Source organism: Fringilla coelebs (genome assembly GCF_963513975.1).
Source record: "Fringilla coelebs genome assembly, chromosome: 5".
Classification (NCBI taxonomy): domain Eukaryota; kingdom Metazoa; phylum Chordata; class Aves; order Passeriformes; family Fringillidae; genus Fringilla; species Fringilla coelebs.
Genome location: NC_140033.1, coordinates 68993475 through 69018379, shown reverse-complemented (window position 1 = coordinate 69018379; position 24905 = coordinate 68993475). Strand labels below are relative to the sequence as shown.

At 43.1% G+C, this 24905-nt stretch overlaps 1 protein-coding gene across 5 annotated transcripts in view; it reads right to left on the bottom strand.

Annotated features, from left to right (window-relative positions):
• Window positions 1-24278, bottom strand: part of CALD1 (caldesmon 1) — a 168056-nt gene extending 143778 nt beyond the window's left edge. For all 5 annotated transcript variants that reach the window (XR_014616160.1, XM_084205956.1, XM_084205959.1 and 2 more), the window contains exon 1: window positions 24098-24278. The gene's annotated coding sequence lies outside the window, so the exon portion shown is untranslated. The remainder of the gene's footprint in view (window positions 1-24097) is intronic.
• Between the last annotated feature and the right edge of the window lie 627 nt (window positions 24279-24905).

Sequence of the window (24905 nt, the reverse complement as noted above, 5' to 3'; positions counted from 1 at the left end):
TGGAGTAAGTGACTCCAAGTCCAGCAATTGTCCTGCTATTTCAACTTGAGACAACACTGTCAAAGCACTGAACCTGCAGGGAAGAGCCCTGCTTCAAGTGGTCACTTCAATTCACTGCCCCCAAGCCAATAAACCATCAACCAATCCAGATTGCAATACAGTTTTGGCCAGACTACAAAGCCTGGAAAGGTGTGTGTGTGTGTATATATATATGTAATAATATATACTCCAATGCAATATAATCCATAGACCCAGACATATTACATAAAATGGAAGGTGGCAATAAAATTGCATGTATTGCTTGGCAAGGAGAACAAGGAGAATTTGAGAGTCCAACTGGGTAATAAGTGGTTAAAGCCATGCAGCTACCTGAGACTCAAAGGGAGCACACAGACATCAAAGCTTCCCACCAAGCTGAGAGTGACCACACAAACCTGAGTCATGCTGAGCAGATGGACCTTATCAGACTTATCAATCAGCCCTGCCAGTCATTGTGCAATGCCCTGCTGAAATCACAAAGAGGGTGACACACACACAAGGGATCATCTTGATAAAAATCCTCATGAACAATTTACAGCACAATGACCAAACAGACACAAGAGCTGTGTGACAGATCCTGCTAAAACGCTGAGATGGTATCACACTGCATGCAGCCAGAACTGTTTTGGCAATGTGTTCTCCAGCTCACAGCCATGGGGAGATGACATTCCCCTTGTCCTTGATCCTGGGACTCAGCCAGATGCAAAAGCAGGCAAAGAGGGCGAGTTCAGGCAGTGGGACAGCAGGGAGCAAGGGCTGCAATCACTCAGCATCTCCCTGCACTGCTCAGGAGCAGGTCCAGCCCAAAGCACAAGTGGTGATGACAAGATGAGCACACTTGTAGGATATCCCAGGCCACCAGCCCTGCATGGAGGAACATGAAGTCATCGAGGTGCTGAAGTGCCTGACATTTACAGGGAGACATCTGAAAGTGGTGATGAAGGATGCAGGAGAAGCCCATGCAAGCACTCATTTGGAAGTGTAGCTTCGAGTCACAAAAGAGCAAGTGAAAAATGTGTCCTGGAATCCTACTGAGAAGTCAAGACTCAAACTCATGGGCAGAGAAAATGGAAGTAAAAGTACTGACTACACAAAAAACAACAAAAATTCTACATTAAACCTTTTGCCTCAAACTACCCCAGTACTCAGGTGAAAACCTACTTTTAAAGGCTTATGTGATGGCAGATCCACCTTCTGTTACTTTCCACAAGGTTCACACTGAGCCAGTTAATCACAGAGAAGAAATCTGATACTCTGCCATGATGTGTCCTACCCAGGACATCAACTCTGGGGCCACAATCATAGAAACAGATCAAACATTTTTTTAATTTTATAAATAATATATAATCTTATCACAAGATTATATATAATCTTAAAATATGATATACATTATATGTAAAATTAATATATTTTAATGCTTTTCAATTAATTAAAAAAAAACAAAACACAAAAACACCATGTTCCTAAATTTCACAAAAACAATGTTACCAACACTTTTTTTTTTCTCTGCTTACCAAAAAAATTTTTAAAGAAAGGGTGGAACTGCAACCAGACCTGTCACAGCAAGTCAATACTGCCTACATACAGTTTACAGAAAAATACAAGGCAAACCTTTGTTACCAAAACTATTGATGATGAGGAGGAAGATAGTGTGGATAACCATCAAAAACTATAAAAATGCACATGTAACATCATACAAGTGTCTTGCACTACTTTTTTTACCCTCAGGACTTTAAAGTGGAGTTATTTTCTTTTTAGGCATTGAAATACATGGGGAAGGGGGGTGGGGGGTGGATTTTCCAATCACTTTTTACCATCAGATATGTGAAATGTCCATGCTAAACAGGAAAAAATTATTTTCCACCAGATGGAGCAGTGCCACAATTAACAAAATTGCTGCTATTAGTCTAAAATATACTGAATAACACCACACCTAAATGGAAATACAGCAGCCTTCAAAACCTGTGTTAAACAGTTTATTGCCTCCAGCAGTGCCCAGAGCTGGGATTTCTGATTTCATCCCATGGCTCTATCATTCCAATCACCTATAAATCTTCAGTTCATCCCTTCCTACCCTTTTTTACAGCATTATTTCTTCAAGAACCTGCACCCATCTTCCTTATTTCTGTCTGTCCTCTCTCTCTCTCCTGACAGCTCTGCCCTCCTTCCTCTCTCTCATCTCAAGCTTGCAGATCCAATGCCACCTTCAGTTCTTTCCCTCACATTTCCCTCCCAGTTTCAAGTCTCTTGCTAAATTTTGTCATTTCTCATAATTCTTGTCTCTTAGCCCTCCTTAGGAATATTAATGCAAACCTGGGGGGGAAAAAAACAATAATAATAATAAAAAGACCCTAAACCACAGAACTCACAAAATTTTCTGATGTTTTGTAATACCTGCTTTACTTTGCAACCTTCCCAGTTTCTTGGGTTTATAAAGCGACAGAAGAATTAGTCTCCTATTTCACCCATACCTATTTTCTTACCATATCACACTTGAAAGAAAAACAACCAAAATCTCATTAACCATTGCAACAAAGTTATTCCTGTTGGGGTTTTAATTAAACAAGCTCAACACTCCTGCTGCAATAGATTTGCACTTCAGGGGTGGTCAGAAAGATTCCAACTTTGTGTAGTGGGAATTTTCACCCTGTGCACAAATAGTCCCCAAATCAGCTTTTAGATAGAACTTGGGGGGACTTCTGCTACAAGAAAATTAAAAAAAAAACAAAACCCAACTGTGGGCTCTGTGACATAAGGCATATGTCGCATTTTCTTACCACCACCAAGAGAAGAATCAACCAAACATTGTTCTTCACCCTGAGCATAAAAATGTGTGTCTAATTTACTTGTCTGGTTTCAGATTCCAACTATTGCACAGGATTTTCTCTGCTAGAATCACAGAGCCAGTTAGTAGCCAATATCTGTCCCCAAGGAGGTACCAAGATTTGATTTTTATTAGAGTCTTCTATATTGTTCATACACAGAAGATACAGCCCCTCATTCCATTTTTCTTGTTCCTTAATGTATGATTTTGGTTTTGGCTGCATGACAACAATTTATCTGAACAGAGTCACTTTATTGAATGATACAGATTGCACTCCACAGCTGCCTTATCTTCATCACTGCCCACCCTCCTGATCCTGGTGTCATCTGCGCTTTTTATCTGAATTATTCTAAGTAGTAGCAGCTGTAACATCACCCAGTAGTGACTCTCCTTCACTTCTGCTCCTCACTTCGTATTTTTTCCCCTGAGTTTTCCAGTTCTGGAGCTCTATAACAACAACTGCTCAGAGAGACCAGCGTGCCTGACGCACATCTCCCAAAAATCCCATTGGAATTCCACAGGGACCATCTGCCCAAGGATCACCAGACAGAAACACTGACAGAGGGGGCCCTGCTGACCCATTCCTCAGGGATGATCCCAGAGGAGCTGGGGCATTGCCACATTGCAAAGGAGTGTTTATGGCAGTTACAGGAGTACAGCCACAGCGCATTCTGTTGACCTTGGAAGTTATCCCACCATTGATTTTATGGACAAAGCTTCCAGGCCCTGCTTCTCCCACCACCCCCACACTGGAAAAACCTTTTTCAGTATGGGGACATGGGTAAGGAAATTTTTCTTCTTTTTCTAGTTAATTGTTTTGGAAAGCTGAAAAGCAACAGCTAGACAAACAGCAAAATTTTTAGGTATGGGACAGGGCAGACCACAGAATTCCCACAGCCACTGAGTAAGTTCAAGGAATCTCTAAAATATCATTCTTGCGTGTAATTTGCAAGAATGTGGATAAATGCAAATATTTGATAAGTACTTGTATTTTTCCCCTAAGGTTTCAAACACAACAATGAAACTGGAAGCCTGGAGAACTTGGAGCATTCCCAGTACCAACTGGACACTCTTAACCTCTAAACTCTCCACTATATAAATGTGTCATGTGCTTGCTGAGTAGATGTTTATATGCACTTCCTGTTTCAGTGCTAACTTTTTCATTACTGGAAAAAAAAACCAGAAGCTCTCTAACCCCTTTGGGAATCATTTTCCATTAAAGAGGCTTTAGATAGACTATTTGTTTTTTCAGATTTGGAAAGAAAACCCAAGTGAATGTGTATTTTGAGTATCTTTACTCATTTTACAATAACAGTCCAGGGCTGTATGGCTGGAAAAATTTGCAAATTTATTTTTACTAATCTACCTCATGACACCTGATGATGCTTTGCACCAATGGAACACAATTTCCTTAGACAGGACCCTGACAGTTTTTCACTTGCTCACACAAACAGTTGTAATAAATGAGCAGCCCTTCCAATGGGCTAGATTAAAAAGGCCAACCATTGTGTGAGTGTGAAGCCTGCACACATCCCTTCCCACTTCCTAACAGCTGGGCTCTTTCAGGGCAGGAGAAAAGTCTGATAAAAGCTTCTGTTTGGGCTATTTCTTCTAGAAAGCAAATTAATTTCATTTCAACACCGCTCACCCAGTACTCCTAACAAGCCAGCTTCCAATAAATTGCATTTTTCAAGAAACATCACATGAAAGATCATGCCAAGTACTGGGGTAGCTCACCATTAGCATGTTTTGTCATGACAGAAATCAAAGGACATGGAACAATGAGGAACTGAGTACAAGACTAGAAGCTTCTTTTTATTCCTGCCCTAGGCTTGACAGTAAAGGAGAATCATTAAAGAAAGAATTACAAACCTAAAAAGACATAGGAAGGACAGCAGTAAATCAGCAATCTTAAATAACTCAGCAGATACTGTTTTAAGCAAATATTCCAGATCACAGCATTCAGGAAAATTCTTAGGTGACCAGATTTCAAAGGGAGGATAAACTGAAGGAAAAGAAAAGAAATTAAGACATGAGTTGGTGATTTAAACATCCCCATCTGGACCAATACTCTGTCTTAACTTATTTGACTACAGCCAGAGTAAACTGAGTTTTAAAGCATGCATCTGGATTTCTACCAGTGAAAGCTAAAAAAAGAATGTCTGCTTTTCTGAAGTGTGATCTCTGAAAAACGCTGAGTTCACGTCCAAAATGCCACTTCACTTTAACTGGTTCATGCTTTTAGTGGCACTTTCTGGAATAACAGTATTCACTTCAGCTGGCTCACAGTGTCACTTTCACATTTAAAAATCTGTACCAATCACCTATCAATCCATCATTCACTGCAGCCTTTTTGCTTTGGGTTTTTATTTGCCCTGCCAGCCACCATCGTGCAATTTCTCAACATTTAGGCAGAAGAAAAAGCAAAAGGAATGAAAGCCTCAGGTAATATTTGAATATGTTTAGCCAAGTGCAAAATTTGTCCAACAATGGCAGGGTCAGCATTTAGAGGAATTATTCCAATTACTCCACGAAAACAAGAAACAGTAAGTTGTTTCAAGAGTAAAGAAGCCACATGTCCTGTACAACCACAGCCAGGTCTAAGTATATGCATTATAATAAACTCTTTTTTCTCTCTGGGGGAGTTTAAGTCACTGTTTCACAGCACTGCAGGTTTCACTCTTTCAGCAGAACGTTGCAAACACCCCCAGTGAAGGTGACTGTGAGAGGTTACTGCAGCATGACAAACTGAGGGAATCCAGGGCTGATGAAAGATGCTGGGCATGAAATCCTCTATTTAGAAAAAGTTACAGCAGACACTAAGCAACACAGATTTCATTATGCTTCCCTAAAGGCACCTCTAAGTCCTGAGCAGTCATCTACTGAAGATTAGAATGACTACACACAGGTGTAGTGGGAAAATATGTCTACAGAACTGAAGAGCATTTCCTGAACACTGCTGGAGAATATTGCTTTGTGTGCCTTAAATCACTGTAAAGCTGTCAGACAGCAACAACTCAGTAATTTCTGCCTTCAGCTGGGTCTGACCTTACAGCTCTGCATCACACTGTGCCTTTCAGTGCCCAGAACTTCAAGTCCTGCAGTCTCATTTAGCAGGTATCTCTCTGAAAATGAGTCATCAAGTAAAGGTAAGGAATCCAATTCAAACTGAGCATCCAATGAAGTATCTGCTTAGATACTGGTATGTTTTAATAATCTTTATTTACCCAAGTCTTCATCTTTTTCAAAATCAAGAGTCATGACAAGACAAAAAAATTCGAGATTCTTTGTCTAGTGAGAGGTCTCAAATCAAATGTAGGACCCCTCAAAAAAGACACAGCTTCCATATTATTCAAGGTGCTACACTTCCTTATTGTTACTCCTGGACCTTAAGGATTTGCTCCTGCTTTAGCTGAAGTCAACACAATACAGTGCAAGCAAATTGCCCCTGTCCTTGTGAAAGAGCTCCAGTGCAGTCCAGTTTCACCCTCACTGTGCAAAAGGAGAAAGAAAATGTTGTTTGGCACTCACCTCGTGGCAGACAAGGGCACACCATGCCAAGTAGCACTGGCTGAGCTCAGGGAGCCTGGAGGAAGCCACCCCTGAGCCCCTGTTAAATTCTGCCTGTAAGTCATTTCACCACTGGCTTTCCATGCCTCCCACCCCGAGGTACAGAATGGGTGAATAATACATGGTATTTAATTCAAATCTATTTCCCATAGGAAAAGATGTTTATTATTTCTTATCAGTAAAACAGGCTCACTGCTGCGAGTTTAACAACAAGGCACAAAATGGCCAACGATTTCTTGTTCCAAGGTCTTTTAACACTAAACTATCCAATGAAGAACTGACACCTGGATTATTTTCCCTTTTAACCCAATAACTGATCCCAAAGAGCCCACAATGCAGACTTTTCTGCCCAATTACAAAATGCCACCCAAACCCATGAAGAAGAAGCACGAAGAAGAAACCCAGGACAATACCCTGTGCCCTCCATCTTGCTTCCATCCACAACACACTAAAAATCCCAAAACCTCAATTTCTCACTAACTGACACACCTACACTGCTCTCTATAATCTATTTCACACTTTTGTGGGTTTCAGTCTATCTTGAAGTCTGGGAAACTTTCCCCATGGATGAGAGTCAGAGTCAGTGCTGCCCTGGGGGTCAGGGCACCCCAGAGCAGACAGAGAAATATTCCCAGTGCCCTGGGTTTGCACAAGAGCAGGACTGCACAGGAGGCACGTGCAGGCTAACTCAAACAGAGAAAAGCCACTTTGCTGCTCCACAGCACCACTTTTCTGTCTCCATAAACCCAGAGTTACAATCCTGAAATACTAGGACTAGATCTACTGAGCTTCCTTCAACAGGTATCACAGAGACAGATCTTATCCTCCTTGCTATTTGAATGTGTTTTCCACATTCTTTTCAGATGGGAGGACCCAAAGGGCAATAAAGTCTCTGTTCTAATGTCACATAAGTCGTCATTTCCAGTCTGCTACCCAGAAAATCTATTCTCTCCACTCACACACTGGTATAGAAGCAAGATGTGTGAAGAGAAACTTCAATGGAGCCACATCAGTGAAGAGAAATCATGGACTGATTTGATCCAGGTCATGGAGGTTAGACATTGCCACACTTGTTCATTTTATTAGTTTTAATTTTTTTATAAGTCAATGATACCGACTACAAACTTTCATACACAGACTCCAAGCTACTGCCCATCAATGTAACTCCTATTAAAACCCCATGCTTTCCTGCATCCAGAGAAATTAGGTTTGTGTAAAATAAAAACCAAAACAGATGCCCAAGAGATGTAAATCAGTAAAGACCTACTGATGTTAGAGTGATTTATAGAGCCCAGGAGCTCAGCTTAGCGAGGCTTTCCGCATTTGGCATTCTCAGAGCACACACAATTCTCTCCCTTCCCCTCCTCAGATTCCCATCAAATGCAGTCCTGTAACAGAACTGCTCTTTTCCCAACTTGGCTTCGAGTCATGGCTGCAGCTCTCAATAGTATATAACCTGTCAAGATAAAATATGTTTGGGGACATGCAATCTCTACTGAGCATTTTATTGACTTAACTCTACCATTTCTGAAAGGCAGCCAAAATTCTTTAAGGTTTTTAAATGACTTTGTTTTCTAAATATTATCCATGGACAGATAAAAGAACACAAAAATCCTCAGTTGTTTGTGTAATTTGACTTATGTGCCATGCATTGCCCATCATGATATATTAATTTTCTTTTGCAAGCAAACAAAACAAATCCCAGCTACAAGTTGCTAGGGACATACACAATGCAGAGTTATCCTGGGAACCATTCAGAGCAGGAATTTTGCCTGCATAATATCTGCAGGTCATTCAGAAACTACAGCTTTGCTTCTTGAAAAAAAAAAAAGGTCAACCCAAAGCAAAACAAAAATCCCTACAAAGTTTAGGCTTTCACTGCAGCTTTTATTTCCAGATGCTGCATGAGGTCCAGGAGGGTTAAGATCAAGATACAGAGTTGTTAATGATGCCACAAAAAGTACTCCCAGTAACATCTCACAGGAGAAAAATTACTCTTGGCAAGACCAGAATATGTGAGAAGCAGAATGAGGCCACCTCTCAGGAAGATCCCACAGGTACTCTTGTCCTGTAACATACCCTGCCTACTCAAGACAGTTGTTCCTAAATGTTAAGCCTCCCAGAAAGCAATTCTAAAAACCCCAATGCTCTAAGTTGAACCTGGAAATGTAAACCTAATAATTTGCAATAAGTTGTTTGAATTAATGCCCCAAAAATCAGTTGGTCCATATTACTTTGTGAGGAGGAATTTAAAACTGCTGAAGAACTAGAAACCTGCAAGATCCAAGAGCAGGAGCAGAGAAGCTTAGCAGTGGATGACAGTCTTATCTACCACTAGTTCTTGGTAGGCATCACTTCAGTTAATAACATCACCATGCACTTGTCACTTCTAAGGCACCTTTCGTTAAAGGACCTCTAAACACTTTGTGGGCCCTAATCAAGGCTCAAGCCACAGCATTCCTGTGAAAAATAGCTGCTGAAATTTCCAAAGGGTCAGGAAACAAGTGTGCCCTTATAGCAGATTAATAAGGCTCTATCCACAATGGGAAGTGACACCAAAGTCTGGAGAATAATGAAGAAACCCACACCCGTGCAAGCAGCGCTTTGTGCCAGTGCTCTAACCAGAGAGAGATCTCATCCAGCCTTTCAGGATCTTATTTTTACCACAGAAATCACTGGACAAAGCTGAAGAGCTTTGCTGCAGTCAGCCCTTTATATGTCTGTGCTGCTGCAGAAATCTCAAATATGTTTGCTAGATAAGTAACCAAGGAAAAAAGGGCAAAAATTCTGCTCAAGCAAAACCAAAGCAGCACCAGTGATGGAGTGCAAGAGTCCCATCTCCTGCTCTAGCAGACTGCCACCCTGGAAGAGATCAGTCACAGCTTCAGATGCTCAGGTGTTCTTCAAGATTTTATCAAGTGTTCAATTTTGAAGCTGCCCACTTAACTACAGTTTCACCAGAGACTTTGAAATTTAAAAAAAAGCTACTCTCACCAGGATGCTTTAAACAGAAGAAAATAGTGGGAAGAAGTGTCAGAGGTCAGATCTGCAGCTCTGTTTGGTTCACTCTAATGTACACACAGAAGAATGCAAAGCAATAATTTTTCTCCTGCATTCTGCCTGCAAAGCACAGCTCAAGCCATCACCTCTGTCTTCTGACACCAGGCAGCCATAAGAAACAGGTACCTTAATGTTAAACCTGGCCAGCTGTAACACATTTGCTAAAGTAATTACATTTATTTTTACAGATTACATGGGTTTAGGTTTCACTTACTGATGTACTAGAAAATCAGAACTTTCAATTTTGTAGCTGAGGTTCAGCACTGGTATAATCAAAGACAGCACCAAGTGCCTAAAGCTGCTGACCATACACACATTTTAGGAACTGAAATACTGCAGCTAGCATGTACTACAGGATCTATATTTCTTATCTGATATCTCAAAGTAACTTACATCCTTTTCTCTTTTTCCTTGTCATATTACCAAGGCTATGATAATTAGACAGCAATTACCTAAATGTTTAAATCTTTGGTCTGTGTCAATTGAAGCCTTTCTCAATCTACACAAATTTATGCACCAGAAATGATGTTATTCTGAGGCTGATTGCAACAGCTGAAAGTCCTAACAAAATCAGGTAATTCTGGCCGTGGAGCAGTGACTGAGCTGTTTGGAGACAGAACAGCATTCAAAAATAACATTTCACGTCCCCTCAGTAAGCACAACTAGAATCTAGGAAATGTGAAGCCACTGAAGGGATTCAGATGGGTCAAAGTCAAGGGCAAGCACGTATTTCTTTGGGCAGTCTGCATCAGCTGTTAGCAGGAGAAAAATTACTAAAATAACACTGAACAGGAAAAAATGACAAAAATCCCCACAACAGCCAGAGCTGCTCTTTTAGGAGACTAACTCCCTATCCAAATGATGGCAATTAAAAGTTCCTAAGAGCACTGTTTTGGGGAAATCCAGGTTATATTGTGCACATGCCATGGGACAATCCAGAAGAGGAATGATTACTTTCATTCTGGAAATTCACATTTGCATTTCATTCAAAGCTGCTGGAAATACCATGTCACAGAGTGCAAGCAGGAGAGTGCCTACTTCTGCTGTGGAACTCAACTAAGGGTATTCCACTGTCTGTAAGGGTCATCTCTGAATATTTTCTGGGGGGTTTCCAAAGCAGACATTTTTCTCTAGAACTCTCTATTTAATACATTGAAAAAAACTTCTATCTAAAGGGAGAGGGGAAACAATTGGGTTTTTTGCATCACTTTGAGATATGTTCTGTAGAATGACAAGTGTTTAAAAATTGACTTCACCAGAAGTAAACCTGGACATAGATTGCTGTGGTTTCAATGCAATAAGCAGTACACTGCTTATTAAACAATATGATTGCCTAAAAGCTACTTAAATAAATTTTCCACAAGCTTCCTATTGCTGTGATATTAAACCAGAAGTAGATGAGATCAATAAAGTAAAGCAAAAGACATACAAAATAAAGCAATCAGGTAAAAGAGGAAGCAGCCTGGGACAGCAATGTCCCTCAGTTCCACACAAATCAGCATGTTTGACACTCTGCCCTCTTGGCATGGCTGGCACACCCCCAAGTTTGGAACTGACACCCTTGCCCTGATAGGGAGAAATTGGATGTGAGCACAGCTGGTTCCCCAAAATAGATTTTGGGGATTGCTGAATGGAAAAGGTGAGTATTGTATTGGGAGGTAAATTGACTTGATTCTTCAATATAATGCAACAGTTCAGTATTTAATCCCTTAAATTTGCAGGATTGCAGCTTACTTCTATTCAGTCTTTGTTTCTATCCCTTAAAAAAACAAAAAATAAAAAAAAAAACACAGAACAAAAAAAAAGTTCCTGATATCACCTAAGGAGATTAATTAAGCTTGACAAAGCTTCTTACTTACAGTGGGAATTTGAACTTGAAATTGGACATCCCAGTCAGAATTTTTTGCACAATGCTTATTGTAGGTTACATTAAAATGGACTGCAATGGTAAAAATGTAAAAACAAATTCCACTTGCAGAATCAGTGATTTCAGCTGGGTGGAATTCTGCAAATGCCTCTCCTCATGAAGCAGCCAAGTTGGGTAGCCACTGGTGTCTTTATGAATGCTGAATAGGGGCATTATGTCCATACAGAAAATGCATGTGGGGAAAGAGGACAGGTCATCTTTCATGCACACAGGAGCACCAACACAAGTGGAATGTGTTTGTTTTCTGCTTCTCGTAGAAATGTCAAAACATAATTTATATCTAAGATATAAATGAGGCATTCTGTCTCATCCAAATGGCCCTTCAGTTGAAGCCAATTGCACCTGTATAAATGCAAAGTCACGTGCAGTACATGAAGATTTTCTTTCTGGTACTTCAGAGATACTTTGTGCTCCTTTGGGGAGCAGGCAGCACCAACGTTGGATGACAAACAGCTGCTCCTAGGGACCCTCCTGTCTTTCTGCCATGGATGTGTTCCAGCAGAAAATTCTGTGTGGGGGTCCCAGTTGTGGGTTTCTCTGGGTCTGGATTGAAGGAGCTTGAGACAGTAATTCATGTTAGGACTCAGGTGTTTATTATTTCTTATCAGTAAAACAGTCTCATTACTGCTGTGAGTTTGGCAGCTTCTCATTAACAAAGCACAAAATGGCCAACAATCTCTTGTGCCAAGATCCTTTAGGACTAAACTATCCAATGAAGAACTGACACCTGGATTATTTCCCCTTTTAACCCAATAACTGATCCCACAGAGCTGCAATGCAGGGTTTTCTGCCCAATTACAAAATGCCACCCAAACCCATGGAGAAGGAGGAAGAAGCAGCATGAAGAAGAAACCCAGGACAACACCCTGTGCCCTCCATCCTGCTGCCATCCACAGCACACTAAAAACCCCAAACCCTCAATTTCTCACCCAGTGACACACCCAAACTGCTCTCTATAATCTATTTCACACTTTTGTGGATTCCAGTCTATCTTGAAGTCCAGGAAACTTTCTCCATGGATGAGGGTCAGAGTCAGTGCTGCCCTGGGGATCAGGGCACCCCAGAGCAGACAGAGAAACATTCCCAGAGCCCTGGGTTTGCACACTTGTGGTTGTTCATTTCTGACACACTTGTTTCAACTCTTGCACCACTTTTGGGCAGGGCAGAAATGGGTGCAGTCTGATCCTACCCTGCAGTCCAGCTCTGAAGTCCAGCTCAATCTCAGACCTGCTCTTCCCTTCTCCAGGCTGCACAACCCCAACTGCCTCAGCCTTTTGCCAGAGGAGAGCTGCTCCAGCCCTCTGATCCTCCTCTGGATTCCCCCCACCAGCCCAATGGCCTTTCAGTGTTGGGGGACCCCAGAGCTGGCTGCAGCACTCAGGGCTGGGGTCTCCCCAGAGCTGAGTGTCAGAATTGCCTCCCTCCCCTGCTGCCCACACTGCTTTGGATGCAGCCCAGGACACCTCTGGCTTTCAGGGCTGCAATTCTCACTGCCAGGTCATGTCCAGCCTCTCCTCCTCCAACACCCACCCCCAAGCTACTGCAGAAAATTCATCCTATCCTGGCCAAACCTGGACACCTCTGGGTATCATTCCCTGGAATTACAGCACATTTTAGACCTTGCTGTAGGAGACAGAAGTCCCAACCTCTGCCCCTCTCTCCCACTGAGTTTCCACATGACCTTGGCCATTTTTGTCTCAGTTAAAGGACCTGCAACATGCACAGTGTTGTTTAGCACATACAAGGCAGAATTTGAATTTGGTAAGTGCTGTTCAACTAAAGACAATATTAAAATAGAAATATGAGGTGGTTTTTAAGACAGAAGAATGCTGGAAGCAAGCAGAAGAAAAGGATTTCTGTGCTGTATTCAAACATGAGCTCTCCCACTGGAGTTTCTCTCTCAGCAGCATTGAATTTCCACGGGGGAAAAATCTAGGGAGAGCTAAAAAATCTCATCTCAAATGCTTCCAGCAACAGGCTCTCTACTTTGTGCTACCACTGAACCTGGCAGGAGTCATTCCTGCCTGGTGCAGAACTGCATCTACGTGAAACAAGTTGGTGATCTCAGAGCAATTATGTAAGAATGCATTTCAGCATCACCACTGGAAATAATTAGCAGTTGTATGAACCACAGGGACACCAGCTTCTGCTGTGCTTTTTCTGTGGACAATATAATTAGCTTTGGCTCAGACAGTGAGCACTTAGAAACCTGTAATAGGCTGAGAAGAGGCTTGTAACCCCACTCCCTAAGAGCTCCCTTTAAATAAGCAGATAGGGCCATTTAAAACATTCCCCATGCTTTATTACCTTCCCCCCCTCAATTTTGGGCTACAGATCAAGCTTAATTACCATCATTCTGCTTTCCTTCAAGTCCTCAAGGAAAGTAAAAATGAAAGTTAACACTACTGAAATTCCACAGTCTTAAAACATTTTCCCTCCATCACAGGGAGTGCACAGCATCAGCTGCAAACCACATTACAGTGAAACTCAACACCACACACCTGAAAACATCGCTGCCTCAAACACTGAGCAAAGCAAAAAGCACGAAACCATTGTTTACACTGGTGGGAAATCCTGCTAAAATCGACTCTGCACCTCAAGCACAACATTTCAAAGCTGACACCCAAGAGGCTGCAGGCTCTGGTTCCAGGTGTGCCTCACCTCAGGTGCTGCTGTACAGGAGAGCAGCAAGCAGGGCTACCAAAACATAAGGAGAGCAACAAACCAGGACAGCAAATCCCTCTCTTGTGCCCTTTACTCCCTCTTAAGCAATGCCTGTCACATCTTCAACTGCATTTCCTCACACCCAGAAAAACAGCAAAGCCCGTGCCACAGCTGCAGGCTGTCACTGGAGCACCATAATATTCCTCTGAACTAACACCTCTGCTGGACCTGAAGAAGTTTTAAAGTTCTTCTGCCTCTTTGAGACCATAGTTACCTTTTCAATAGAGCACAGACACCTTCCTCCAATTTTGCAAGATTTAGCTGAGCTTGAAAGAAGATGTAATATTGCCCAATTCTAGACTAGACTCAAAAAATATACATTTCATATTCCACTGTATTTTCAAGGCAGAATAACTGTGCGTGTGGTGCTTTTGTCTGAACCAATTTCACAATCAACACAACTTTTTTTGATATGGTTGTGAATAAGGAGTCAAAAACACGAAGCCCCCTGAGAACAGTCTCATTTTGCTGTATTTTCTAGCCATCTAATCAAGGAAACCTGAGAAACCCAGTAAGAAAAACGCACTCTAGGACTCAAAGAAAATGAGATACTTCTTTGGTCCTCCCTGGCACATTTTCCCTGCAGTCCATTTTGGATTTACACAGGTGCTACTCAAAGCAGAACTTGGCCTCTCTCTCTCTCAGGTGGCCTGACACATTTACTGCAGCGTGCAGATATGCCCATATATTTTATATGTATGTAAAGCACATTTCCCAGACTGAAACTCTCTCCCAGAGAGTTTCCCTAGGTCTCTGTCTGATTCTGGCTTCATTTACTCCCTTGCAAATGAAAAGCATTTCCATGGAAGCCGGTGAGGTAACACTTGTCTTAAATGTGTGTGAGATCATGTCAGAGCCACAGTCCATAATAAAAGCAGCTGCTGGTAACTCTTCTGCAAGTTTCCATTCATTAGGGTTTTGGGTTTTTTTTGCTTGAATTCACATGAGCAATATCCATGGGCCAAGAAACACATTTTAGAATGATAGCTATTTCCCCTTGCTAAAATCTAGAAAGTGCAGCAAACTATCCCAATCCTCCCTGAAAAAAAAAAAAAAAGAAAAGAAAAGAAAAGAGTTTATTGTATCTTGTTAATAAACAGAGGTGTTTATGGACAAAACATGTGTGAATGTACTTTTGGGAATTATCCTACACTGCCTACAGGATAGGGACAAGATGACCTGTATATGGCTTTCCCAGGTTTTTGGTTTTCTGGGGGGAGATTGGTGTTGGTTATTGGGGTTTTTTTACACCTATAGCTTCTGGTATTTAGTTCTAAATTGGGAAACACTGAGTGTACCTATTTTAAATTCAGCCTCAGAGATCTGTAAGCATGGAACCAGGACCAATGAAACCAGCTCTGTGCCTGCTAATGCCAACAGCCTTTCCATCAGTGACTTTCCATTGCCTTGAAGGGTCACAGGAGAGACAGAAATAACCTGCTCAGATTATAATGTTTTTTCCAGTTCATCACACCAGTCTCCAGGCTTTCAGAAGTGCATGACTGTATTTTGTCATGTAAGTCAGACTCATAGCCTGTCACCACTTCAATCTGTTCATTTATAACAAAACATATTTCCTACACATACAGTAAATTCCTTTCGCTTTTCACTAAGATGAACTGATCTTTATCAGATACTCTGACACAGAAGGCAAACACCATTCCTCCCTCTCCACTTGTTAATAATAAGTTTGCTATATATTGACTCCAAGAAAGGAGCTCACATCTATTTACAGATGATAGTGAACAGAAGGGGGGAAAAAAGGCAAAACAAAACAAAAACTGCCTATTTTAGAAACTCAATTAGGTCACTATGGCAGATGGCACAAGGATGACAAAGTAGTTTTTGGTTGGACAGGTGAAGCAAGAAACATCTTTACTGTCCATGAGGACAGTGCAGAGCAGCAGAGTTCAGCACCAGGAGCTGCTGCAAAGCTTCTCCACAGGCAGCCAGAATGAGATTGCACAAACACTGAGCTGGGTCACAAATCAGTCAGGGGAGAGAAAAACCAAAGGAAAAATCACTCCAAAACATGCTGCATTTACACTTCCCTCTTTTAAGAGGTAAAAAACCCCCAAAGCAGTCTCCCCTCTCCCTTTGGAATCATGGAGATGATAAAAATAGAATAAATGAAAAGCATTTTTGACCATGCAATAATACTTATTGCATTCAATGTGATTATTGCTCAAGGACCTTTTCCAAAAGGCTCCAGATGCCATTTAAAAAGCTGATATAATGCAGAGTTTCTCCCAATCCAAATCCTGAATGAAAAAAATATGAATGAGATTAGATAAGTAGTTATTTTGGTCTCCAAATTGGCTACCCCTGATCCTTCTAAGAGCTAGAAAACAGAATAATTCACGTGCTAATACTGCACTACCCAACAGTCACAACTGGACCGTGCTTCTTTTGGCCACATTGGAGCTCCTCAGTGGGCAGGAATTGGCATGACTTTGTGATAATGGTCAAATGCCACCTCCTCAGAGGTGCTGCTGGCCAGAGATGAAAAGTATTGGCTGGTTTCAAATGCAGGCAGCCTGTCCTGTGGCTGTGACACCCGTGTCAAACACGGCTCAAAACAGGAGTGTGGTGTGGAGTGAGGTGTAGGCTGGGAAATCCAATGGATCCATCAGCCCTCTGGCCACAAAGATGGGGGTTTTCAGCAAAATTATATAGGAGATGTCAGAGAATCTCCAAACATACCAATATGACACAAACAATGTATTTCTAAGATGGTCAATGCAAAGCAAACAACGAAAACTTCTGAAAATCTCCATCAAGCAAAGCACATCTTGCCTTCAAGTACCTTGCTGCACTTAAACTGTCCTTCTTCTATGGGAAATAAAATCCAGCTACTTCATCCCCATGATTTTGATGGCAGAGAGTACCAACCCCCAAACAAAATAAACTAAAAAGCAAGAATGCAAGCACAACTGTGCTCCAGTGACTTTGTACCTCAGTGCTGTCTGTGTAGGACTGACCAGAACTGATGTGGTGGAAAGGAAACCCCTGAGAGCTGTGTGGAGCACCGGGGACCCTTTCTGCAGCTGCCATCCAAAACACACTGCTCCCTTCCTCCCCCCAAAATCCATCCCTGTTTACACACACATGTATTTGCTTCACTGCTGTGCTCCCATCCCTGACCCCAGAACACTGGCATTTAATCTGTTCTTAAAGTTAGCACTTAATACCTAGTGAGAATGAGATTTTGTCCACTAATCCCAGATTTTAGTCATGTAAATGCACACTAGGTGCACTGAAAACCAAGGAACTACGTTTATGTATGCACTGGGAAAGGAAATGTTCTTTTCTTGTTTGGGTTATATAGGGGAGGAGAGGAAATAGGCTGGTGTGTCTGGTTTTAAAAGGAGGGTTAAGTGGCAAACAAAACTGACTGAAGTTTACAGGGATCTAAATAAAGGAACAAGGAAAAAAGCTGCTCACAAGGCTTCTAATAACACACAGCAGAGAAAGCAGACTACATACAAAAGTTTCTGCTTTTCCTCTTTATTGCCAATCTGCTCCTTGATTGCATACTGTGTCCAGTGAATAAGCCATTTACTATTGTGGTTGGAGTGAATGAAGCTCAGACCTTTCCCATATATGGCAGGGCCTTTTAATCACCAGGGAGTGAGGAGCAATGGAATTTTCCTGGCTTTCTGGGTTTGCAGTGCCCTCTCTTGTACAAAATATCATTTCCCAGTGAATGCTTGCTCCTGGGATTTTGACCCAATTTCCTGCTGTCATTGTCCTTCAGGGGATGTGTGGAAAATCAAACAAAAAGGGCCAGCTTCTTGATAGCAAGCAGCTCACAGGGAATTCTGGATTCCTCTAACTCAAGGAAATCAAACAGACTAGATCCAATGTGTATTTTAAAAAACTCTCAGTATCATTTACATCACTAAATGTATCCCAGCACAGCCACTGAAATGAAGTTCAGATTCAGGCCAGCTAAAGTCCAGGTCCTCCCTCATTTTCACCAATGCAGCAGAAAAGAGATTAGTGGTGTTTTAAATTACTGGGACAGCAGTAGGGAAATTCTCAGCTGGCCTGCTTTTGTCAGTATAATATACATTAGCCACAGAAATGCTTGGCTCTGGATCATCTGGATTGCCTAAACGCTCTCGTTCATATTTACAGCAATTAAAATGCTGCACTTCAGTCTTTATAATCCAAGCTCTGTTTGAAGTGGCAAAGCAACAGCTGTGGCTTATCAGACATCTGAATGAAACTCCTCATTTTCATAGGAGGGTGTGGCCCTGCACATGGGGATGTGCTGTTCCCAAAGCCAAACAAAGCAGCAAAACCTCTCTGCTCTCTGCAGAGCCAGGGCTGCAGCCCTCCAAAGTGATGCTGACTGGAGGCATCCTGCAGCACCAGCAGGTCCAGCTGTGCAGGTAAATGACAGCTGACCCAACACTTCTCCAACTCACTCCTATTTCCACACATTTTAGCCAAGCTCTGGGAATTTCTTTTCCAAACTTATGAGTTTTAACTAGGCCAGAGCAAAGCCAAATTCTCCCCAGCTCAATGCCTGTGGAAATTGCTGAGAGCGATGAGGTTATCATGAGGTCATGAGGAAGGTGCAGATAAAATCCTTTGCCTCCTCCCCCTGCAGCTGAACCTACTCAGACTGAGAAGAAATTGTCCTCAGTACAGCTGATATTAGAAAACTATAGTCTGGGCTATCACACTAGCACTGCTAGGCTCTCTGAAATTGAGAGGAATTACAAAAGGTCGTGCCTTTGTGCTTCTGGGATGAAAGATTTTACCAGTGAGGGCCATTTCACCATTAGAGAGCTCACTGTCAAAGAAAAGAATGAAGTGGGGAAAGGGTAGTAACATGCCCCGTGGCAGTGAGAAAGGCAAGAGGGAACATCAAAGCCTTGCAAATAAGAAACAAACAATGGCCTGATCACAGACTGCTTCATTTGGGCAGAGCTGCCTTTGAAGATGACTGGAATCCAATGGGCACCAGCCTGCAGGATCTAACCTTGACCGCTGAAGGAGCCCAGGAGCTGCTGCTGCAGGCTGAGGGTTTGTCCAGCCTGCTCTGCTCCTCTGGACCAGGACACAAAATGAGCTGCCAGCACATCTCAGCCCTTTGTTTGCAGAGCTGTCACAGGTTCAGGCTCCCTGAGCCATTTAACATCAGGAACAGCAGCTCTTCCTCACACCCAGTTATTTCACTTCTAGAAGGGACACAGTGATTTCCATGCCCCTTAGGGCTCCACAATTTTGGGGGAAGACTGGGAAGGCCACATGTACATGTGTGTGCAGTGACACTGTCTTCATGCATCTAACAATACTTTTCTTCTTCATATCTGTTGGCCCACAAAGTTACCCTTCTGCATAGATCCCAAACCAGAGCATTTACAGCAAAACTTTATCTCCACAAATCTATTTATAACCCTCCTATGAGCTAAATTCCAAAGATGATTTTTTTTCTTTGCCATTTAAGGACAAAAACCAGAAAATGTGCAAACGGGTGGGTCCCACTTTGCTTCACACCCTCCACAGCCAGTCTCAAGGGGAAATGCTCTTTATTTGTATTCTGTACACAAGAGGGTGTGGAAACATGCAATGTTTCCATTGCCTGAAATCTTTCCCTAATATTTTCCCCCACTGCAGCTTGGCCTGGCCCCAGGGGTTACAATTTCAACTGCTCTCATCACCATGAGACTGAACAAGCAGATAAGGTCCAGCAGCTTGCTGAGCAGTTTTGCTTCCAAACTTATGACAATACAGTGGATCTGTAAGCAAAAGCTGCCTTTGTGCATTTTTGGAGCCCACATGACAGCTTCACAGGAAGGCTGGTCCAGATGCAGCACAAACTATTCATCTTCAAGCACACAGGAAATGCACTCTAGAAGTGCTCAGTGTCACCACTGAGCCTGCTCTGCCTTCACCTCATTCCTTGGGCTTTAGTGGTTTTATACCCTTAATCTAGAAACCTAATACATGTCTGTGTGAGCACACCAAGGAAAAAAGTCTAAGATGATCTGGGAAACCAGTCAAAAATAAGGTTTTAGGCAGTGCCTAAACTTGTCATTTTGGTATTGCAAATTCTTTATAAACACTAATGAACTAAGCCCCAGCAGAGCCATGGGCTAAATACAGAAAGGTACAGCTTATCCTCGACTGGGAGATAGAGAAACAGCCATAAGTGACTCACCAGGTATTTATGACCACAGGAAAAATTCAAAGGAGAAATTACTCCAGTGGCTTAAGAGGTTGCTGCTTTTTTTTCCCCCTTTCTTTCACCTGCTTCCTCAGCTATTTGGTCCTGCCCTCATTGCAAGCCAGCAGGGCAGTCCCCAACAGCAATTCTTCTTGCTTCAACACTGCTGTAGACAAGATTTTCTGATCAGGAGCTGCCCCTGTGCTTCATGGACAGAGTTTTCCCCTCTTGAGGGGCAGGAAGAGGGGAAGAGACATCAGTTTGTGGTGGAGGTTCCAAATGAAAAATGCATGGACAGGAGCACTTCCTTAAAGCAGGATGTAAAGCACACACAACGTACCAGCTAAGTGACAGAGCCACATTCTCTAACCTTTCTGGTGGATCCAATCTGTTTCAAGCAATGTAGGAGCAAGCTCCCCCGGGGCTGGGAGGGATCCCAAATTACAGAGTGCTGAGCCTCCTTCCCTGCTGGGCCAGTTGAATCCACAAAAGCATCAGGCAAGGAAAAAAAAAAAAATGTTATATAGTTCAACAGTCCTGTGACCCCGGTGTTTCATCCAGAGAGGTCAGATCTAATATGACCTTCAAATACCTCTGAGTCAAATTTCAGCCTCAGCCAAACCCTGGACAAGCAGCAGCTCCACCTTCCAGGCAGGAGCAGCACCCCAAGAGGAGGTGCCTACACACAGGGGAGGTGATTTCCTTCCAGTGCATTGCCCCCAAATCCATCCTCACCCTTTGATCCCCTCAGCAGCTCTGCACAAAGCCAGCAACCATCCCCTGCACACACACCTTCCCCAGAGCAGAGAGGCAGCAGCTTTCTCCTTGCAAGCTGCCAGGGGGTAGTTACTGAGAGGAGGCAATTTTTAAAGAATGAAAGCTTGCTTTGAATGCAGGCTCCCCCTCTCTGCACTCACAGGCCTGTGTGCCTCAGGCTTTGTGCACCTGGAGCCCAATCCTGCACACTCCCTACAGAGCTCCTCTCAAAGGCATCAAAATGCTCTCAGCACTGCACTTCCCCTTCTGCCCTGTTCCCTTTTTTGGTGCTTTCTCCCACACCCAGGAGAGTCCAGAGCAGCCCTGCAGATGGACAGTTATGCTCTCCTGGCCCTCTCATTCTTAGGCATATATGGTTTCCTGTCCCTCTGTGCTCACACACTGGGATCAAATGTTCCAAGCTGCACCCTTGGCAGACAGGGGTTAAGAACTCACTGATCTTTAATACAAAATAAAACTCAGGCAGCCCACAAGAACAGGTCTCATGTAAGCAGCTACTGAGAAATCAGAGTATTTTCCACAGTCCCAGGACATTCAAGCTCTATTTGTCCTGCAGGAAGGAAGTCCTGCAGGCTCTCACTTTTCTACAGTGAAAAGATCACCCCTGCAGGCAGGGCTGCTCCAGCTGTGCAAAGGGAAGTGTGAAACAAGCAGGACTTCCAGTCAGGCTCCTGACAGAGCCTCCCTGGCATCCTCATAGCACAGAAGCCATGTCCTAGCAGGCAGCCATGAGAAAAGCCTTGCCCTACACCTTTGTGGTCTCCCCACCTGGAATAAGCAGCACTGGGAGTGAGCAGATGCTCTGTGCCACATGTGGCCCCATGAATGGGATCAATAAAAAACCTTCCCACCTAAATGCACTTCATTTTTCTCCTCTAATGCCAGCCAGAGGAACTTACACCCTTCCCCACTTTCCTTCCAAACCTTTCAGTGTCATTATTGCCTCGTGCATATCAGTGTTGGACAAGAAATAAAAGCACGAGGGAAGTAACCCCTTTCTCTGCTCCATTCCAGAATAATGCTGGGAGCATAGGAAGAAGCAGTTGTAGAAAATCCCTCATTCTCCTAAAAGGGCTTACATCACTCACTGTCAAAGTGTATTCAGAGTACACAGGACCCCTGAATCCATTAATGATGGTATTGATTTCACCAGGACTAATCCTGTGAATGAAGGCTGTGGAATTGATCCTCTTGTCATTGCAAGTGGCAACAAAGAGGAGTTTTCAGGAAAAACAAATTATTTCAATTGAGTCTCTTGTTCACAGACATGTCATCTGGTATTTCTTCCCTCCCATCATGACTTAGTCTACATTAACATATGCAGGTTTTATTAGGATTGCCTATCAAATCTGTTTCTCCAGAAAAGGCAGACCTATCATTTCTTCAAATATATTGAGAAAAGTTCTGCCCTGCTTTACCTTATTATCAATTGCCTTTACTTTATCACCAATTTAATAGAGCAAATGGACTAAAGGCTTTGCTCCATTTGTAATTTATGTTAAAAGAGTCTGTTCTGCTGATTTTGGTGTGTGCAGTTTTAGGGTCCCATCCTATCTAAATAGCAAGAGAGAAAGATGAGACTTGCTGCAGAAGAGGACTTACTGCTACATTTAATGAGACAGAAAAAGAATGGAGGCAGAGTCTGAGGGTTCTCCAATGGCAAATCATACAAACACAGTCATTCACAGTATGGTATCTAAAATAGACAAATTGTAATAAATACATGGTTCTTACAAAAAAAAAAAAAAAAATCCCACTCTGCCTCCTTATTTTCTTTGAGCTGCTGCCAAGGAGGGAATGTGTTATTTTCCCAAATTTTTCTCCTGTCTGCCTTTTAGCAGGGGAAGCCTTCTCAGGCAGAGTTGTACAAAAACTGCATACTCTGAAAAGAAAATCTCCTCTGAAAACAAGTACTCCATAAAAAAGTCATTTTAAAACAGTTATGTTTTCATTCTTCCAAACAGCACTTGACATATGAGACCAATCTGTTCCATCCCTGAAGGTCTGGCCAGAGATTAGCAGCTTGGTCAGTGTCTGCAGCTACCAAGCATTCATCTGCAGCAAACTTCCTCCCTCTCTCCCTTCATTTTCCCAGCCCTTTCCCTGAGAAATTCCCTGCTATGCAGAATATCATGCTATCAGCAGCCAGCCTTGCACAATGCTTTCCAACTGTCCCAACACGTCAAAGGAGCTGGGAAGGGGAGCCTGCTAGCCAGCTCTCCCCAGCAGCACTCTGACAAACACAGAGCCAGACTTCCAAGAGCTCCAGTCCCACCCAAGCACATTCTTTAATCCCCCCCCTTTTAACAGGAAAGACAACTTCACAAGAAACATTCTGGCAACGCGCTGCTGAGCATGTTGGAGGCTGAAAACAAAAACTGATGCCATCTATTGTCAACAATACTTCTGTGAAAGGCTGCCATGAGGGACATCTGCTTCAGCCAGTATCAGATCACTTACATTAAGCAGAGTTTCTCTGTATCTGTATCAGTTACACCCGAGACTGCCTTTGCAGTCGGGCTGCCCTGGAAGCACACATATTAGGTTGCAAAATTAAAAGGAATTCACCAGACCTTAAGAGCTGTCTCATTGTAATAGGTCCATTAAAAAAAAAAAGTAAATAAAAAAATAAGGGGGGAAGGGGATGAAAAAATAAAGGGTTATTAGAATAGGTTATTGCTCCGCTAAGGAGCCCACCAGAGGATCAAAAATGGAGTGGTGGGGGGGTTATTGCTCCGCTAACGAGCCCACCAAAGGATCAAACACGGAGTGGTGGGACCAGCGCAGATCCTGCCCAGCGGGGCGAGCAGACACGCATCCCCCTCCAGCCGAGATCCCCCCTGATCACGGCGAACATCTGGAGAGGGGAGCGGCGGGGCAGAGCCAGCCCCGCACAGCCCGCTCGGAGCCGGCGCTGCTGCATCCTCCGTCTGCCCGGCACCGCGGCCAGCCCGGCTCGCCCCCAGGCAAACCCGTCCCGCAAACCCTTCCTTACCTCTGGCTGCAAAGTTCTCAGCTACAGCAGGAAGGAAATGAATAACTGGCTGCTTGGGCAGGAGCGCGGCGAGAGAGGCACAGCAGCAGCCTCACACACACACACACACACACACAGCCCTATTCAATAAAAGTGCAGCTTTTCCTTGGCCCCTCCCAAAAGTCAATGCTAAGTGAATACATATCCCTGATGTTTACAATTGGCAGGCGGCGGAATGCATTGTCCTCAATTTATTCCGATGGGCAGCCAATGGCTGCGCGCAAGCCAAGGTGGGCTCAGCCTGCCTGCAGAGATGCCTGTCATTCCCCAGGCATGCTCAGGAAGCCACTCATCAGAAAACCAAGACCTAAAAAGCTCCGAAAATTCGTGCGAGCTGCCAAAAGTGTCTTGCTACATGCCCTTTTTTGGTTATCCTTAGCAGGGCCTCTGAAAGTAAATCCTCTGTCAGGAACAATCATAAGAAATGTTAATCTTGGAGAAAGAGGCTGTCTTGTTGGACGCAAACGGAGCTTAAAAAAAGGAAATGCGCTGAATGGAAAGGGATACAGTAAACATATTGACTTTTTGCACCGGGGGTTTTTGTTGTTGTTGTTGTTTTTTCTAAATCAAGTAATTTCACCACAGCTAAACTACATTGTATTTTTTTTTAACGAGGACCACATGTAAAAGGCAACAGAAACGCTCTGCTGTGCAGGCTTGGTTCTGCAGAGAGACACCAGTGGGAAAGGCACATGAAAGATGAGTTGGCAGGCTTCACAGCCTGATTCCATTTCAAACAGTACAATAGAAGTTACTGATAGAATAGCCA